We start from the raw sequence: 20,989 nt of genomic DNA on the forward strand, positions 1-20,989 counted from the left end.
TCGTGAGGCCTGGTGTGACGCCCCGGAACCGGTACTATGAGGATTCTAGCGATCCCGCCGAAATCCGCACGATATCGATTCAGAGACGCCCTCCGACACGACGTGCACGACGAAGCACACGTGATGCCAGAGGATCTAACACGAGCGGTGACATTACAACAGGTTTACAATAGAGCCCACAAGAAACAGATATTACAACAACGACTCGAACGAGTCAAGATACAAATATATAATACAAAGATCTGAGTCATACAGAAGATCAAATACATTCGAGTACGGACAAGATACAAATTGGACTAAGAGTCCTGGAGATAAACGATGGCGTCCATAACCCTGCCCAGGCCAAGCCCGAAGGGTAACCTTGCTAACGTCGTCTTCATCGAACATATCTTCATACCTGCCCGGTTATGTCCCGTAGAAGCAGCAATAAGTACGGGTTCGTACTTAACAAGACTTCAAGACGTATAAGCATTCGTCATCAGTCGTCCTTTGTACTTGAGGCACGCATGGGACTTAGAGGACGCAAGAGGAACGTCATAGGCAATATGGTGGGGTTTAGCGGCAGCGCGCAAGCACTAAAAACTTATAGAGACACTCTACAACATTCGTCTAATCAGAGAAGGTGGGAGAACGCATAAAGTAACAGTTCTATACTCTGCAAACATAACACAGCCGATGTGTTCTCCCTTCGCAAAGAAGTACTAGCAAAGGCACTCACACTGTTGACAAGTTTTAACCAGTTATTATTTAAGTTATTCTATCTTACTAAGCTAGTTATTAGCATTGAAACAACATGTGTAAGTTGTCTATGGTCGAGTCATACAGCTCCAAGTCGTCCATAACCGCAGACACGGCTTATCAATAAGATTGTAACCCTGCAGGGGTACCCAAATGTGCCCACACGCACGATCAACCCACTTACGACAGGTGGATTTCACGACACGCACTCTCATTCACTACAACAATGTCCAAGAAGCCACCTAACTAAGTTAACCCGTATCGAAGTCCGGCCGTGCTCCGAAGCGGACTTAGCTGTTTGCGTCTACGGCTAAGAGGATCAAAGCCCACTAGAGGATGACCTCTTAACAATACGTACCGCATCCTACGAGCGTGCAAGAGACAACGGGGTTACAAGGCAACACGGCTTCCCCAAAAGTAACATCATATCATCTGGCCACAAAGAAACAAGCTTGCACGCCCGAGAGAAAAACAGAACATTCAAACTAGTTGTGGCCACTGGACAAAGCTGTAGATTCCGGCAGTGGTCGAGGGGAGACCCGGTAAGCATACCCACGTGTGGTTAGAGTGTTCAGTCTCGGAACAGATAACAAGAACTCGGGTCCTAAGTTTTAAAGAAACACAAGTGAGCCGTCACAAAAACGAGCAGCTGACCCACCGATGCCTCCGCTAAACAATTATCAACAACTAAAGTAACTGTGATTCTTCCCAACATATAACCCGATAAGATAACAATAACGGTAACGAGATAAAACATCACTAGCATGCACTACGACTCACAAGGCAGACACGGTAACCAAACAATAGCTGTAGGAGGTTGGTGGAGGCAATATGGGCTGCTTGAGGTAACAAGTGGAAATGACACGTGACAAGAATGCAACTTATTGATAGCATGAGGGAGAAGGCAAAATAAAATAGGTGAGCGACTCCTGCGGGGACAGGAGTATAGGGAAATGCTTGCCTGTTAAAGCTTACCGAGGAACATCCGGAGAACTTGTCGTATCTCACAACACCACTTCGTGATCCTATCCGGGAAGAAGCAAATGCTGGTACAAACAACGGATGCAAGTCTTACTACTACGGATAAAGAAGATCCAGCATGATCAAGATGATATGCATGGCATGGCAAATATGATCCGATGCAACTTATCCAATTAAGCGGGATCGGAATCCCGGACAAACAAATTAAGGTTACAGTTGCATTTCTACCGACAAGTTTAAGGGTGGATTAGCATAGCAAACATGGCAGGGGTGAGCTACATCAAAGTTAAATGGAACCGGGACAACATTTATATAAGATCCCACATATTCCATATGTTCCATATTAGGTGTTAATGCAAACTATCACGAGATGGTATGAAGCATGATGCAACGACGAGACATGGATGGCATATTAATGTTCCTTGCATTTTCTGATCAAAATTGATATATAACACATTTTATTTGGTTTTACCATTTAAAAGTTATTAACAGATTAGGTTTTTAGTATATAAAATAGAAAATAGAAATTATTGTAAATAGAAAAGGGCCCAGATTTAATTTTTGAAAAGAGGGGAGGACCCCGGGTTTTTTTTCAAAAAAACAGGGGGTTTCAGAAGACGGCCAGGCTACGGACGACGGGTTGAAGTTTAAAATAGAACAGGGGCCTAAGAGCAAAACTATCAGATCCAGATCTGGTGGGGGCTTTTCTCACCGGAGCAGGGTCTAACCCGAGAGGTTGGCAAGTGGGCCAGATGCTGACGAGGCGGACGACGCGGCAGACGACATGGCGGCTGAGCTGGCAAACCTTGTGCGTGCGCGGGGAGGTGACTACCGGCAGCTGACGTCGCGTACGCGGACGATCGCAGACGTTCCAGGGGGGCGATGAGGGGCGTCGGGGAAGCGCCTCGTTTGCGCGGACTGAGAGAGGGCAGCGTCGTCGTCGGGGAGCCACCGGAGGGTCGCCGTCGGCGAGCATCTACGGAGGAGGCGACCGGCATCAACGATGATAGGGGAAAAGGGGAAGCAACGATGCAAGGGAGGATGTCCAGGAGGAAGGAGAGCTCACCAGGAGCATGGTGTTGCGCTCAGAAGGGCCGGAGGAGGTCCACGGTGGCCGGAATCGTCGCCGAAGCGCGGCCACCGTGGCGGAGAATCAGCGACCGTGGCATCGCTATGGGCCACGCGGGGTCGATTCCTCTCGCCGGGAGGTAGAGGAGGTCGAGGGGCATCGATTGGTGGTGGCGGAACCGCTCGGGGTGACCGGAGATCACTGGGGCGGCGGCGAGGAGCACACGGTGCTGTGGGGTTTTCTTCTCGCTGCTTCCTTTCGTGATGGAGAAGAAAGGTGGAGGGGGGAAAGGTGTGGTGGAGGAGGCAGGTGGTGTGGATGAGGACGAGAAACTGCTGCGTGGTCCAAGGACGAGATAAGGAGAGGGGAGGCTCACATGGGGGAGGGTGGTGCGGTGGTTGGAGAGGGAGGACCACGGGACGCTCTCACGCGCCTGGCGTGAACGAGTCGAGGAAGACGACAACGACGGGAAAAGGGATACCATGTCGAAACGGTATGGGCTGAAAGGAACGGGCCGAAGCTGGGCTACGAGGTGGGCTGAGCTGCTGCAAAGAGCGCTTGCTGTGTTGGGCTAGGTTAGCAGGCCGCCGGTGTGAGAGAGGGTTAGGGTTTTCTATTTTTAAACCTTTTTCTCTTTTAAAACATTTGAATTCAAATCTTATTATGTTTTGAATTTGAAACGAAGGAGAGAAGGGGATTCAGAATTAGCTTATAAAATATTAATTTACTTGTAATCAAAACAAGACACCTTTATATTCAAAATTTATTTGTTGGAAAGCTTAATTATAAAATAAGAGATATGAGGGAGAGAGATTAGAGTTTTATTATTATTGGAAAAAGATAAGAGAGAAAGGGGGTTTTTAAAATAACATAAGAGAGGGAAAACAACAAGCTAGGGTTTATACAAATAGTTTTATTTGTGGAAAACATGGTTGATGTGATGCATATGCCAAGATGATGCACAAAAGGAAGAGCGTAAACAAATCTATTAGGGTCCTACCCTGGACCGTTACACCTGGGTATCTGGTAGTCGTGGCAGATCGGATGGTAGAAGCCGAGACGGAGCTATGAGAGGAAGAGGAGATGCTATCCAACCTAGTTGGCGTTTCAATGCTCTTGCCTATACGGATGGACTTGTTCGTGTGGATGAAAATCATAATGTGGAAAAGACCGAGGTGGTAAAGCATGTAAAAGAAGGCGAGGAAGATGATACGGCCACCAGCCCAGCAAAGCAAGATGCAATGCTTACGGATGCTCGCTAACCCTTTTGACTCGGGGACAAAAAGACAATTAGATTTTGATAAAGCGAGAAAACAATGATATAATTAAGGCTGGTCTAGAGGGCAAAGCTCCGATTCTTACTAATGAACTGGAACAAGCTGTTGATGTGACACAGGATGGTGTGCTTGTGTTTCCACCAAACCCTAACTTGGAAGATCTAGCTGTGTTATCAGAGAAGGATAGGAAGAAGAGGTTAAAGAGGGACGGAGCTAACTCCTCCTCACTAGGTTCGACAGGTTCCCTCGAGGAGCCTGTTCGGTCGCAATGAGGATCCTAGTTTGGAACTGCCGTGGTTTGGGGAATACTGCGGCAGTTTTAGCGCTTCTGGATGTTAAGAGGCATCATTCCCTGGAGGTGGTGTTCTTGTCGGAGACGCATCTTGATCGCTATCTGCGCGAGTGCCTTGGTAGGCGTTTGAATATGAACTTCTCGATTATTCAGCCAAGTGATGGTAGAAAAGGTGGTATCATTATGTTCGGAGGAAAGAGGTGAATCTTACTCAGATTTTTGCTTGTCCGAACTACATTGACGTGAAGATAGATGAGGGTTTTAATAAAATCTGGAGATTTACGGGCATGTATGGAGAATTTAAGTGGGCGGATAAATATAAAACGATAGACTCCGTAATATCCATCAGCAAAATAATCTCCCTTGGCTTGTTATGGGGGATTTGAACGAGATTTTGTTCAATCATGAGAAAGAGGGAGGCCGTGTTCGTCCTGATAGATTTCGAAGGGCTTTCCATGATGCTCTAGATGACTGTCAGCTGGATGATGTTGGGTATTGGTGATATTTTTACTTGGCATAGGGGACAAATGAGAGAAAGACTGGATAGGGGTCTTGCTAATTCTGAATGGAACCATATGCATGACAAGGCGGCCATTATCCATCTCGAGTATAATCATTCTGATCACTGGACTTTGCTTCTTGATATTGTTTACTATGCACCAGCCCCTGGCTCTACTATGTCTATTCGGCGCTGTTTTGAAGCAAAATGGTTCAAGGAAGAGGGTTTTAGGGATGTGGTGCAGGATCGTTGGATGGCTGCGCAAGGGGAGGCGATCGATGTGCATGGTCGGCTCCGAGCCATGCATAATCACTACAAGAAAAGTTGCCATGGCCGACGAAGTTGAAGTCGCGCCGTGGTTGCTGGTCTACCATGGCCGACGATTTTGGGTCTGTCCGTTGTGCATGTCAAAACGTTTTTTTTCTCGTTTTTGAGGCCACCTAGCCCGACGAAAACGGCCAAAATGTTGCGTATGGTGGCCCGGGACGTGGTGCATCTCGAATTCTCGGGTTCGCCGGCCGAGTCAACGCAAATCCGCACCGCCGGGGGATGTAGGGCCCAGATGGCAGCCTCTCTGGCATTGTTTTTTTTCTCGATCGCGCCATCTCGTTCAACGTTCTCCGATCGAGCCGTTTACGATGCAGGATCATGGGTCCCGCATGTCATCCTTTATGAACCAAAATTCTTTCTATTCTTGGATTTTTTTGACCCCCGATTTCTGGCTACTTCCTTTTTCTTTTGATCCCTTGCCGCCTCTCAAACGGTGATACCGCTGCTCGCTAAATGGGACCCGCATGTCATCCTCTATGTACTATAAAACTTTCTTTTCTTGTATTTTTTTGGCACCTCAAATTTGGTCACTTGCCTTTTTCTTTCGATCCCCTGCCGCCTCTCAAACGGTGATACCGCTGCTGCTAAATGGGACCCGCATGTCATCCTCTATGTACTATAAAACTTTCTTTTCTTAGATTTTTTTGGCACCTCATATTTGGTCACTTACCTTTTTCTTTCGATCCCCTGCCGCCTCTCAAACGGTGAGACCGCTGCTGCTAAATGGGACCCGCATGTCATCCTCTATGTACTATAAAACTTTCTTTTCTAGGATTTTTTTTGGAACCTCATATTTGGTCACTTGCCTTTTTCTTTTGATCCCGTGCAGCCTCTCAAACGGTGATACCGCTGTCTGCTAAATGGGACCCGCATGTCATCCTCTATGTACAATCAAGTTTCTTTTCTTGAATTATTTTTGGCTCCCGATATTTGGTCACTTGCATTTTTCTTTCGATCTCATGCCACGTTGAGGACCCCGCGAGCTCATGGGACCCACAAGTCATCCTCTATGTACTATAAAACTTTCTTTTCTTGGATTTTTTTGGCACCTCATATTTGGTCACTTGCCTTTTTCTTTCGATCCCCTGCCGCTTCTCAAACGGTGATACCGCTGTTGCTAAATGGGACCCGCATGTCATCCTCTATGTACACTCAAGTTTCTTTTCTTGAATTATTTTTGGCTCCTGATATTTGGTCACTTGCCTTTTTCTTTCGATCTCATGCCACGTTTGAAACGTTGAGGAACCTGCTTGGCTCATGGGACCCGCATGTCATCCTCTATGTGCTATAAAAGTTTATTTTCTTGGGTTTTTTTTCACCCTCTGATTTTTGGCTATTTCCTTTTTCTTTTGATCCCCTGCCGCCTTGGAAACGTTGAGTAAGCTGCTGACTCATGGGACCAGCATGTCATCCTCTATGTACAATCAACTTTCTTTTTCTTTTGATCTCAAGCCGCATTTGAAACGTTGAGACCGCTGCTGCTAATTGGGACCCGCATGTCATCCTCTATGTACAATAAAGTTTTTTTCTTGGATTATCTTTGGCTCCAGATATTTTGTCACTTGCCTTTTTCTTTCGATCTCATGCCGCCTTTGAAACGTTGAGTAAGCTCGCTGGCTCATGGGTCCCGCATGTCATCCTCTACGAACAATAAAAGTTTCCTTTCTTGAAGTTATTTTTGACCCCTAATTTCTGGCTATTTGCCTTTTTCTTTTGATCTCCTGCCCCCTTTGAAACGATGACGACGCATTGCTGGCAGGTCGGTCCCACATGTCATCCTCTGTGAACAATAAAAGTTTCCTTTGATGGATTTATTTTGAACCCCTAATTAATTTCGGGATATTTCCTTTTTTCCTTTGATCCCCTGCCGCCTTGGAATCGTTGAGGATGCTGCTGCCTCATGGGTCCCGCATGTCATCCTCTCAGAACGGTAAATGTTTCTTTTCTTGGATTTTGTTGAACAAACGATTTTTGGCTTATTTTTTCTTTCGATCTCCTGCAGCCTTTAAAACGTTCAGGGCGCTGCTGGCTCACGTGTCCCACATGTCAACCTCTATGAACAATAAACGCTGAGGATGCTGCTGCCTCATGGGTCCCGCATGTCATCCTCTCAGAACGAAAATGTTTCTTTTCTTGTATTTTTTACCAACAGATTTTTGGTTTATTTTTTCTTTCCATCCCCTGCCGCCTTTAAAACGTTGACGACGCTGCTGGCTCATGGGTCCCCGATGTCAGCCTCCCCGTACAAGAAACATGTGATATCTTGATTATTTTGCAGACAATAAACATTGTATTTCGCTCTGAGCTATTGCAAACGGATAAATTAAATCTTTATTTTTACATAAACAAACTTATATGTTGAATCTCCTTGTTTTGTGTTTTTGCGAAGCATAGGACTTTCCTGTTTTTTTAGAAAAATCCGAACTTTCCTGTTTTGGAGTGGGCTGAAATTGTACGAGTCAAAAGGCCCAGCAGGATAGTTCGAAGGCCCAGATGTCCAGATGCAGCCCAATTGAAATCTTTCTTTTCTTGGATTTTTTTCACCCCCTGATTTCTGGCTACTTCATTTTTCTTTTGGTCCTGTGCCGCCTTGGAAATGTTGAGACCGCTGCTGCAAAATGGGACCCGCATGTCATCCTCTATGTACAATAAAATTTCTTTTCTTGGATTATTTTTGGCTCCTGATATTTGGTCACTTGCCTTTTTCTTTCAATCTCATGCCGACTTTGAAACGTTGAGGAAGCTGCTGGCTCATGGGTCCCGCATGTCATCCTCTATGAACAATAAAACTTTCCTTTGTTGGATTTATTTTTTACCCCTAATTGCTGGTTATTTGCCTTTTTCTTTGGATCCCCTGCCCCCTTTGAAACCATGACGACGCAGCTGGCAGGTCGGTCCCACATATCATCCTCTATGAACAATAAAGGTTTCCTTTGATAGATTTATTTTTTACCCTAATTAATTTCTGGCTATTTCCTATTTTTATTTTGATCCCCTGCCGCCTTGGAATAGTTGAGGATGCTGTCTGCCTCATGGGTCCCGCATGTCATCCTCTCAGAAAGGTAAAAGTTTCATTTCTTGGATTTTGTTTACCAACTGATTTTTGGCTTTTTTTGGTTTCGATCTCCTGCCGCCTTTAAAACGTTGACAACGCTGCTGGCTCATGGGTCCCTGATACGTCTCCGACGTATCGATAATTTCTTATGTTCCATGCCACATTATTGATGATATCTACATGTTTTATACACATTATATGTCGTATTTATGCATTTTCCGGCACTAACCTATTAACGAGATGCCGAAGAGCCGATTCGTTGTTTTCTCGCTGTTTTTGGTTTCGGAAATCCTACAAAGGAAATATTCTCGGAATTGGACGAAATCAACGCCCGGGGTCCTATTTTTGCACGAAGCTTCCGGAAGACCGAGGGGAAAGGAAGTGGGGCCACGAGGCGCCGACACGCTAGGGCGGCGCGGCCTGGCCCCTGGCCGCGCCAGCCTGGCGTGTGGGGCCCTCGTGCGGCCCCCCGCGTTGCCCTTCCGCCTACTTAAAGCCTTCGTCGCGAAACCCCCAGGACCGAGAGCCACGATACGGAAAACCTTACTGAGACGCCGCCGGCGCCAATCCCATCTCGGGGGATTCTGGAGATCACCCCGGCACCACTGCCGGAGAGGGGATTCATCTCCCGGAGGACTCTTCACCGCCATGGTCGCCTCCGGAGTGATGAGTGAGTAGTTCACCCCTGGACTATGGGTCCATAGCAGTAGCTAGATGGTTGTCTTCTCCTCATGTGCTTCATTGTCGGATCTTGTGAGCTGCCTAACATGATCAAGATCATCTATCTGTAATTCTATATGTTGTGTTTGTCGGGATCCGATGGATAGAGAATACTATGTTATGTTGATTATCAATCTATTACCTATGTGTTGTTTATGATCTTGCATGCTCTCCGTTATTAGTAGAGGCTCGTGGCCAAGTTTTTGCTCTTAACTCCAAGAGGGAGTATTTATGCTCGATAGTGGGTTCATGCCTCCATTAAATCCGGGACGAGTAATGAGAAAGTTCTAAGGTTGTGGATGTCTTTGTTGCCACTAGGGATAAAACATTTATGCTATGTCCGAGGACGTAGTTATTGATTACATTACGCACCATACTTAATGCAATTGTCGGTTGTTTTGCAACTTAATACTGGAAGGGGTTCGGATGATAACCTGAAGGTGGACTTTTTAGGCATAGATGCATGCTGGGATAGCGGTCTATGTACTTTGTCGTAATGCCCAATTAAATCTCACAATATTCATCATATCATGTATGTGCATTGTTATGCCCTCTCTATTTGTCAATTGCCCGATTGTAATTTGTTTACCCAACATGCTATTTATCTTATGGGAGAGACACCTCTAGTGAACTGTGGACCCCGGTCCATTCTTTTATACTGAAATACAATCTACTGCAATACTTGTTCTTTACTATTTTCTTGCAAACAATCATCATCCACACTATACATCTAATCCTTTGTTACAGCAAGCCGGTGAGATTGACAACCTCACTGTTTTGTTGGGGCAAAGTACTTTGGTTGTGTTGTGCAGGTTCCACGTTGGCGCCGGAATCTCTGGTGTTGCGCCGCACTACATCCCGCCGCCATCAACCTTCAACGTGCTTCTTGACTCCTCACTGGTTCGATTAAACCTTGGTTTCTTACCGAGGGAAACTTGCCGCTGTGCGCATCACACCTTCCTCTTGGGGTTCCCAACGGACGTGTCAACTACACGCATCAAGCAAATTTACGGCGCCGTTGCCGGGGAGATCAAGACACGCTGCAAGGGGAGTCTCCACAATCCAATCTCTTTACTTTGTTTTTGTCTTGCTTTATTTTATTTACTACTTTGTTTGCTGCACTTATATCAAAACACAAAAAAATTAGTTGCTAGTTTTACTTTATTTCTTGTCTTGCACTCTATATCAAAAACACAAAAAAATTAGTTACTTGCATTTACTTTATCTAGTTTGCTTTATTTACTACTGCTAAAATGGCTACTTCTGAAAATACTAAGTTGTGTGACTTCACAACCACAAATAATAATGATTTCTTATGCACACCTATTGCTCCACCTGCTACTACAGCAGAATTCTTTGAAATTAAACCTGCTCTCATCGAATCTTGTTATGCGAGAGCAATTTTCAGGTGTTAGTTCGATGATGCTGCTGCCCATCTCAATAACTTTGTTGAGTTGTGTGAAATGCAAAAGTATAAAGATGTAGATGGTGACATTATAAAATTAAAATTGTTTCCTTTCTCATTAAGAGGAAGAGCTAAAGATTGGTTGCTATCTCTGCCTAAGAATAGTATTGATTCATGGACTAAATGCAAGGATGCTTTTATTGGTAGATATTATCCCCCTGCTAAAATTATATCTTTGAGAAGTAGCATAATGAATTTCAAGCAATTAGATAATGAGCATGTTGCACAAGCTTGGGAAAGAATGAAATCTTTGGTTAAAAATTGCCCAACCCATGGACTGACTACTTGGATGATCATCCAAACCTTTTATGCGGGATTGAATTTTTCTTCGCGGAACCTATTGGATTCAGCTGCTGGAGGTACCTTTATGTCCATCACTCTTGGTGAAGCAACAAAGCTCCTTGATAATATGATGATTAATTACTCTGAATGGCACACGGAAAGAGCTCCACGAGGTAAGAAGGTAAATTCTGTCAAAGAAACCTCTTCCTTGAATGATAAGATTGATGCTATTATGTCTATGCTTGTGAATGATAGGACTAATGTTGATCCTAATAATGTTCAGTTAGCTTCATTGGTTGCCCAAGAAGAACATGTTGATGTAAACTTCATTAAAAATAATAATTTCAACAACAATGCTTATCGGAACAATTCTAGTAATAACTATAGGCCATATCCTTATAATAATGGTAACGGTTATGCTAATTCTTATGGGAATTCTTACAACAATAATAGGAACACACCCCCTGGACTTGAAGCTATGCTTGAAGAATTTATTAGTACACAAACTGCTTTTAACAAATCTGTTGAGGAAAAGCTCAATAAAATTGATATTCTCGCTTCTAAGGTTGATAGTCTTGCCTACGATGTTGATCTTTTGAAATCGAAAGTTATGCCTAATAAGGATATTGAAAATAAAATTGTTACTACAGCAAATGCCATCCAAGTTAGAATTAATGAGAATATAAGATTGATGGCCGAATTGCATGCTAGGTGGGAAAGAGAAGAAAATGAAAAACTAGCTAAAGAGAAAAATGTAGCTAAAGTTTGGACTATTACCACCACTAGTAATGTTAATGCTTCACATGTTGCTGCACCTCCTACTATCAATGGTAAAATAATTGGTGTTGGCAATGTTACTACTCCTAGTGCAAAGCGTGCAAAATTGCCTGAAACTGCTAAAACTGCTGAAACTGCCTGTGATAAAACTGCTGAAATTTTTTCCAACATTGGGGATGATGATCCCATTGCTGTAGATCATAATGGTTTAGATTTTGATGATTGCCATATCTCTGAAGTTATAAAGTTCCTACAAAAACTTGCTAAGAGTCCTAATGCTAGTGTTATAAACTTGGCTTTCACAAAACATATTACAAATGCTCTCATAAAAGCTAGAGAAGAGAAACTAAAACTTGAAACTTCTATTCCTAGAAAGTTAGAGGATGGTTGGGAGCCCATCATTAAGATGAAGGTCAATGACTTTGATTGTAATGCTTTATGTGATCTTGGTGCAAGTATTTCCGTTATGCCTAAGAAAATTTATAATATGCTTGACTTGCTACCATTGAAAAACTGTTATTTGGATGTTAATCTTGTTGATAATGCTATAAAGAAACCTTTGGGGAGAGTTGACAATGTTCGCATTACCGTTAACAATAACCTTGTCCCCGTTGATTTTGTTGTCTTGGATATTGAATGCAATGCATCTTGTCCCATTATGTTGGGAAGACCTTTTCTTCAAACTGTTGGAGCCATCATTGATATGAAGGAAGGTAATATTAAATATCAATTTCCTCTCAAGAAAGGTATGGAACACTTCCCTAGAAAGAGAATGAAGTTACCTTTTGATTCTATTATTAGAACAAGTTATGATGTTGATGCTTCATCTCTTGATAATACTTGATATACACTTTTGCGCCTAGGCTGAAAGGCGTTAAAGAAAAACGCTTATGGGAGACAACCCATGTTTTTACTACAGTATTTTTGTTTTATATTTGAGTCTTGGAAGTTTTTTACTACTGTAGCAACCTCTCATTATCTTAGTTTTGTGTTTTGTTGTGCCAAGTAAAGTCTTTGATAGTAAAGCGAATACTAGATTTGGATTGCTGCGCAGTAACAGATTTCTTTGCTGTCACGAATTCCGATCTGCCTCTCTGTAGGTAGCTCAGAAAATTATGCCAATTTATGTGCGTGATCCTCAGATATGTACGCAATTTTCATTCAATTTGGACATTTTCATTTGAGCAAGTCTGGTGCCTCAATAAAATCCATCTTTACGGACTGTTCTGTTTTGACAGATTCTGCCTTTTATTTCGCATTGCCTCTTTTGCTATGTTGGATGAATTTCTTTGATCCATTAATGTACAGTAGCTTTATGCAATGTCCAGAAGTGTTAAGAATGATTGTGTCACCTCTGAACATGTTAATTTTTATTGTACACTAACCCTCTAATGAGTTGTTTCGAGTTTGGTGTGGAGGAAGTTTTCAAGGATCAAGAGAGGAGAATGATGCAATATGATCAAGGAGAGTGAAAGCTCTAAGCTTGGGGATGCCCCGGTGGTTCACCCCTGCATATTCTAAGAAGACTCAAGCGTCTAAGCTTGGGGATGCCCAAGGCATCCCCTTCTTCATCGACAACATTATCAGGTTCCTCCCCTGAAACTATATTTTTATTCCGTCACATCTTATGTACTTTGCTTGGAGCGTCGGTTTGTTTTTGTTTTTGTTTTGTTTTGAATAAAATGGATCCTAGCATTCATTGTGTGGGAGAGAGACACGCTCCGCTGTTGCATATGGACAAGTATGTCCTTAGGCTTTACTCATAGTATTCATGGCGAAGGTTGAATCTTCTTCGTGAAATTGTTATATGGTTGGAATTGGGAAATGCTACATGTAGTAATTCTAAAATGTCTTGAATAATTTGATACTTGGCAATTGTTGTGCTCATGTTTAAGCTCTTGCATCATATACTTTGCACCCATTAATGAAGAAACACCTAGAGCTTGCTAAAATTTGGTTTGCATATTTGGTCTCTCTAAAGTCTAGATAATTTCTAGTATTGAGTTTTGAACAACAAGGAAGACGGTGTAGAGTCTTATAATGTTTACAATATGTCTTTTATGTGAGTTTTGCTGCACTAGGTTCATCCTTGTGTTTGTTTCAAATAACCTTGCTAGCCTAAACCTTGCATCGAGAGGGAATACTTCTCATGCATCCAAAATCCTTGAGCCAACCACTATGCCATTTGTGTCCACCATACCTACCTACTACATGGTATTTCTCCGCCATTCCAAAGTAAATTGCTTGAGTGCTACCTTTAAAATTTCCATTCTTTACCTTTACAATATATAGCTCATGGGACAAATAGCTTACTATTGTGGTATTGAATATGTACTTATGCACTTTATCTCTTATTAAGTTGCTTGTTGTGCGATAACCATGCTTCTGGGGACGCCATCAACTACTCTTTGTTGAATATCATGTGAGTTGCTATGCATGTCCGTCTTGTACGAAGTAAGAGAGATCTACCACCTTAATGGTTGGAGCATGCATATTGTTAGAGAAGAACATTGGGCCGCTAACTAAAGCCATGAATCATGGTGGAAGTTTCAGTTTTGGACATATATCCTCAATCTCATATGAGAACACTAATTGTTGCTACATGCTTATGCATTAAAGAGGAGTCCATTATCTGTTGTCCATGTTGTCCCGGTATGGATGTCTAAGTTGAGAATAATCAAAAGCGAGAAATCCAAAATGCGAGCTTTCTCCTTAGACCTTTGTACGGGCGGCATGGAGGTACCCCATTGTGACACTTGGTTAAAACATGTGTATTGCGATGATCCGGTAGTCCAAGCTAATTAGGAAAAGGTGCGGGCACTATTAGTATACTATGCATGAGGCTTGCAACTTGTAAGATATAATTTACATGATACATATGCTTTATTACTACCGTTGACAAAATTGTTTCTTGTTTTCAAAATAAAAGCTCTAGCACAAATATAGCAATCGATGCTTTCCTCTTTGAAGGACCTTTCTTTTACTATTATGTTGAGTCAGTTCACCTATTTCTCTCCACCTCAAGAAGCAAACACTTGTGTGAACTGTGCATTGATTCCTACATACTTGCATATTGCACTTGTTATATTACTCTATGTTGACAATTATCCATGAGATATACATGTTACAAGTTGAAAGCAACCGCTGAAACTTAATCTTCCTTTGTGTTGCTTCAATACCTTTACTTAGATTTATTTCTTTATGAGTTAAGTCTTATGCAAGACTTATTGATGCTTGTCTTGAAAGTACTATTCATGAAAAGTCTTTGCTTTATGATTCAGTTGTTTACTCATGTAATTACCATTGTTTTGATCGCTGCATTCATTACATATGTTTACAATAGTATGATCAAGGTTATGATGGCATGTCACTCCAGAAATTATACTGTGTTATCGTTTACACTGCTCGGGACGAGCGGGAACTAAGCTTGGGGATGCTGATACGTCTCCGACGTATCGATAATTTCTTATGTTCCATGCCACATTATTGATGATATCTACATGTTTTATACACATTATATGTCGTATTTATGCATTTTCCGGCACTAACCTATTAACGAGATGCCGAAGAGCCGATATCTGTTTTACTGCTGTTTTTGGTTTCAGAAATCCTACAAAGGAAATATTCTCGGAATTGGACGAAATCAACGCCCGGGGTCCTATTTTTGCACGAAGCTTCCGGAAGACCGAGGGGAAAGGAAGTGGGCCACGAGGCGGCCGACACGCTAGGGCGGCGCGGCCCGGCCCCTGGCCGTGCCGGCCTGGCGTGTGGGGCCCTCGTGTGGCCCCCGCGTTGCCCTTCCGCCTACTTAAAGCCTTCGTCGCGAAACCCCCGGGACCGAGAGCCACGATACGGAAAACCTTGCCGAGACGCCGCCGCCGCCAATCCCATCTCGGGGGATTACGGAGATCACCTCCGGCACCCTGCCGGAGAGGGGATTCATCTCCCGGAGGACTCTTCACCGCCATGGTCGCCTCCGGAGTGATGAGTGAGTAGTTCACCCCTGGACTATGGGTCCATAGCAGTAGCTAGATGGTTGTCTTCTCCTCATGTGCTTCATTGTCGGATCTTGTGAGCTGCCTAACATGATCAAGATCATCTATACTGTAATTCTATATGTTGTGTTTGTCGGGATCCGATGGATAGAGAATACTATGTTATGTTGATTATCAATCTATTACCTATGTGTTGTTTATGATCTTGCATGCTCTCCGTTATTAGTAGAGGCTCGGCCAAGTTTTTGCTCTTAACTCCAAGAGGGAGTATTTATGCTCGATAGTGGGTTCATGCCTCCATTAAATGCGGGACGATGACGAGAAAGTTCTAAGGTTGTGGATGTGCTTGTTGCCACTAGGGATAAAACATTGATGCTATGTCCGAGGATGTAGTTATTGATTACATTACGCACCATACTTAATGCAATTGTACGTTGTTTTACAACTTAATGCTGGAAGGGGTTCGGATGATAACCTGAAGGTGGACTTTTTAGGCATAGATGCATGCTGGATAGCGGTCTATGTACTTTGTCGTAATGCCCAATTAAATCTCACAATATTCATCAGATCATGTATGTGCATTGTTATGCCCTCTCTATTTGTCAATTTCCTGACTGTAATTTGTTCACCCAACATGCTATTTATCTTATGGGAGAGACACCTCTAGTGAACTGTGGACCCCGGTCCATTCTTTTATACTGAAATACAATCTACTGCAATACTTGTTCTTTACTATTTTCTTGCAAACAATCATCATCCACACTATACATCTAATCCTTTGTTACAGCAAGCCGGTGAGATTGACAACCTCACTGTTTCGTTGGGGCAAAGTACTTTGGTTGTGTTGTGCAGGTTCCACGTTGGCGCCGGAATCTCCGGTGTTGCGCCACACTACATCCCGCCGCCATCAACCTTCAACGTGCTTCTTGACTCCTACTAGTTCGATTAAACCTTGGTTTCTTACTGAGGGAAACTTGCCGCTGTGCGCATCACACCTTCCTCTTGGGGTTCCCAACGGACGTGTCAACTACACGCATCAGTCCCCAATGTCAGCCTCCCCGTACTGCAAATCCTCTTTCTGCAAAGGTTGTATTTCTAGCTAGATAGCTAAGGTGGATTCGAATCTGCCGTGGTTCAGGCAGCTCAGGTAAGCCTTCTTGCACTGATTAATGGAACTAGTGTATAGCAAGGTCAAGACATGTGGCTTGGTGTAATGAATCTATTTGAATCATGTTGTGGATTCAATCGATAGTTCTCTAACGAGGTCAGCCAAAATAGAAATTAAGTTTTTTTCTAAAACGGAAATGCAAATTAAGATGAACACAAACATTAGTTATCATAATAGCTGATCATACATACATACTTGCTAAGAGCAAAAGCTTGCCGAGTTTTACCACCCATACAATTAATTAGCGGTTCGAGATAAGATAACCTTATATAAGTATAACTACAAATGCATTTGCTAAGGGCTCATGGGACAATAGAACTAGACAACCGCAAACTTGATGACCAGCATGTCACGGCGGCATCGAAAGATCTTGACCTTCAACTTTGATCCAATGCGAAGTTTGGCACCGTCAATGAACTTTTTCACACTGGAAGTAACAGCCAAGCGGCCATCGTGGGACCGACGGAGTACCGTCCCTCCACGGTGAGACCTTCACTCTCCATGACGAGGAAATCTTGCCCCTTCGGCCAGCATTGAGATCCTTGGCGATACTTTTAGGCAATTTCTGATTCAAAGCAAGAGATACCAACAAAAATTAGTCAATGGCACCAATGCACGAAGGCTGAACCATGTGAGACTTTGAGCAGAGAAGACATCAAGATAAGAGCGGTTATCTTTGTCATATACTCACGAACATAGCCTTCGGATGCGTCCTGGTCACCACACGGGTGGCCACAGCAATGAGCTGAGACCTCGGTGATCTGGCTGGGGCAGGTGCGGGAGCATGGGCTGGTACACGAGCTGGTGCTGATGCGGGATGCTGCTGGGCATGTGCAATAAACGGTGCCTCTAGAGGAATCGGTGCTTGATGCGAGAGGCTGTTGGGCGAGGTGCGATAAGCGGTGCGGCTAGAGGAACCGGTCGCGATGCGGGGAGCTGCTTGGGCGGGTGTAGTATATGGGGCCTCTACGGAAACCAATGCTGATGTAGGGGCCTGCTTGGGTAGATGCAATAAGCGGTCTTGAGTACAGGAACCGGTGCTGATGCAGGAGAGTGGGAAGCCGGTGCCGGTGTTGGTGTGGTTGCCCTTTGTGACATCCGCTCCTGTTCCATCAGGGGATCTGCAGCTTTGATCATGTTAAACCCAGCAAGCTAGAACAGAGGGAATGGTTTAGAACAACTGCTCAGAATGCAGTAATCAAAGGATATGAGTACAAAAAAGTTACATATTATATATTTGGAAGTGTCTCCAACTACGTAGCGATTACGTATATCTGCCCGTTTGAGTTTCGATCCTCGGCTCGTCGCCCTTCTTCAGACCGTAGTCAAAAGCAAACTTTCTCCAATCATGTCCATACAAATATGTGATGGCCTGCGTCTTGTAGACATACACCTCATAGACCGTGTAGGTGTTCATCAATTTTCCATTGCCATGCATAGTGAAAGACCCTTCATGCGGACACATCCGGTTAATCATTGGACGAAGTTCACAAGGTACGGTCTGCAGGTGAAAATTGATACTAATGTAAGAAGCAGGAAGACTAAAAACAAGACTTTACTATATGCCAATTCATGCTAAACCACTGAGAATACATACCTGTAACTATGTGAAGGAGTTATTAGAAAGGTAGATAGAGCCATAGGAGGTGTTATATGCGGGGTATGTACATGGGCCCGCCATATTCCCGCAAGCTCGGCATCGGGATGGTGAAGGAAACATGGGAGGTACTGCTGGTGCGTAGCGCTGAATGTAAGTGGAAGAATTAGGTTGTGTAAAGTGCATAGTTCAGAGCAATGCAAATGTTGACAAGCGAGTGCATAACACTATGTTACAAAGCTGAACAGTCAAAATTTAGTGTATGATGAATATAAGCATGCTAATTTGGCGTTTCCGAATTCCAAGAAGCGATGAGACGAGCCGGTGATAATATCAGAAATAAATCATGGCATGTATATGTGGCTTAAGAAAATATACCCGAACCCTTGGATGGTTACGGCCCGGCTGGTCCTTGGACTTGAGCTTATATAAGCATCCAGAAGGTGGGGCTGACGATAACTTGGTGGCAGCCTCTGCGGATGCCTCATCGGCAGCGGTTGCAATCCTTTTGACCAATGAAGGCTTAGCGGTTTCGATCGCATATGAAAATTGATGAGCAACGGACATCGGCGATGATATATAAAATGAATCTATGAGACAACGATGCATATAGTGCTTGGATGTAAGTGGAAGAATAGGGTTGTGTGTGTTTCGAACTATTGGTAAGCATAATTAGACAAAGCCGGCAATAAACAGACAAATCAAATCATGTATGAGGATTAAGAAAATATACCTGCTTGAAAAGGATACCACCCAGCTGGCCCGTGGCCTTGTGCTTGAGGAGGTTTTCAGAAGATGGTGGCGGCACCATCATCTTCACAGCAGCCTCATCGGGATCATTTTTTATCCATTTGAGTAGAGGCACAGAAGCTTCATCCTGCATATGAATAGCAACAGAACTCATCATTGATATTTAATAAATCTATGAGATGGACTGATGCAAAAAGTGCGGGATGTAAGTGGAAGAATAGGGTTGTGCATAGACAACGAGTTGACAACAATGCAAATGATTACAAAAGAAGCCAACGGAACTCAACAGTTTATATATTGGATGAGACAGACTGAAAAGTGAAAAATTAGTGTATGATGATTGTAAGCAAACGCAGTGTTTCTGAACTTTTGGTAAGCATTAGGCAAAGCCAACAGTAATTAAACAGATAATAATAAAATCATGTATGTGGATTGATACGCGTACAGCACGCGTCCATTGGGAACCCCAAGAGGAAGGTGTGATGCGTACAGCGGCAAGTTTTCCCTCAGAAAGAAACCAAGGTTTATCAAACCAGGAGGAGCCAAGAAGCACGTTGAAGGTTGATGGCGGCGAGATGTAGTGCGGCGCAACACCGGGGATTCGGCGCCAACGTGGAACCTGCACAACACAACCAAAGTACTTTGCCCCAACGAAACGAGTGAGGTTGTCAATCTCACCGGCTTGCTGTAACAAAGGATTAGATGTATAGTGTGGATGATGATTGTTTGCGAGAAAACGAGTAAAACAAGTATTGCGATAGATTGTATTCAAGGTAAAAGAATGGACCGGGGTCCACGAGTTCACTAGAGGTGTCTCTCCCATAAGATAAATAGCATGTTGGGTGAACAAATTACAGTCGGGCAATTGACAAATAGAGAGGGCACGACCATGCACATACATGATATGATGAATATTGTGAGATTTAATTGGGCATTATGACAAAGTACATAGACCGCTATCCAGCATGCATCTATGCCTAAAAAGTCCACCTTCGGGTTATCATCCGAACCCCTTCCGGTATTAAGTTGCAAAACAACGGACAATTGCATTACGTATGGTGCGTAATGTAATCAATAACTACATCCTCGGACATAGCATCAATGTTTTATCCCTAGTGGCAACGGCACATCCACAACCTTAGAACTTTCACGTCACTTGTCCCAGATTTAACGGAGGCATGAACCCACTATCGAGCATAAATACTCCCTCTTGGAGTTAAGAGCAAAAACTTGGCCGAGCCTCTACTAATAACGGAGAGCATGCAAGATCATAAACAACACATATGTAATAGATTGATAATCAACATAACATAGTATTCTCTATCCATCGGATCCCGACAAACACAACATATAGAATTACGGATAGATGATCTTGATCATGTTAGGCAGCTCACAAGATCCGACAATGAAGCACATGAGGAGAAGACAACCATCTAGCTACTGCTATGGACCCATAGTCCAGGGGTGAACTACTCACTCATCACTCCGGAGGCGACCATGGCGGTGAAGAGTCCTCCGGGAGATGAATCCCCTCTCCGGCGGGGTGCCGGAGGCGATCTCCTGAATCCTCCGAGATGGGATTGGCGGCGGCGGCGTCTCTGGAAGGTTTTCCGTATCGTGGCTCTCGGTACTGGGGGTTTCGCGACGAAGGCTTTAAGTAGGCGGAATGGAAACGCGGGGGGCCACACGAGGGGCCCACACACCAGGGCCGCGCGGCCAGGGGCCAGGCCGCGCCGCCCTGTTGTGTCGGCGCCTCGTGTCCCCACTTCCTTTCCCCTTCGGTCTTCTGGAAGCTTCGTGCAAAAATAGGACCCTGGGCGTTGATTTCGTCCAATTCCGAGAATATTTCCTTACTAGGATTTACTGAAACCAAAAACAGCGAGAAAACGACAAGCGGCTCTTCGGCATCTCGTTAATAGGTTAGTGCCGGAAAATGCATAAATACGACATATAATGTGTACAAAACATGTAGATATCATCAATAATGTGGCATG

This window comes from Lolium rigidum, chromosome 4, assembly GCF_022539505.1.
Source record: "Lolium rigidum isolate FL_2022 chromosome 4, APGP_CSIRO_Lrig_0.1, whole genome shotgun sequence".
NCBI lineage: Eukaryota > Viridiplantae > Streptophyta > Magnoliopsida > Poales > Poaceae > Lolium > Lolium rigidum.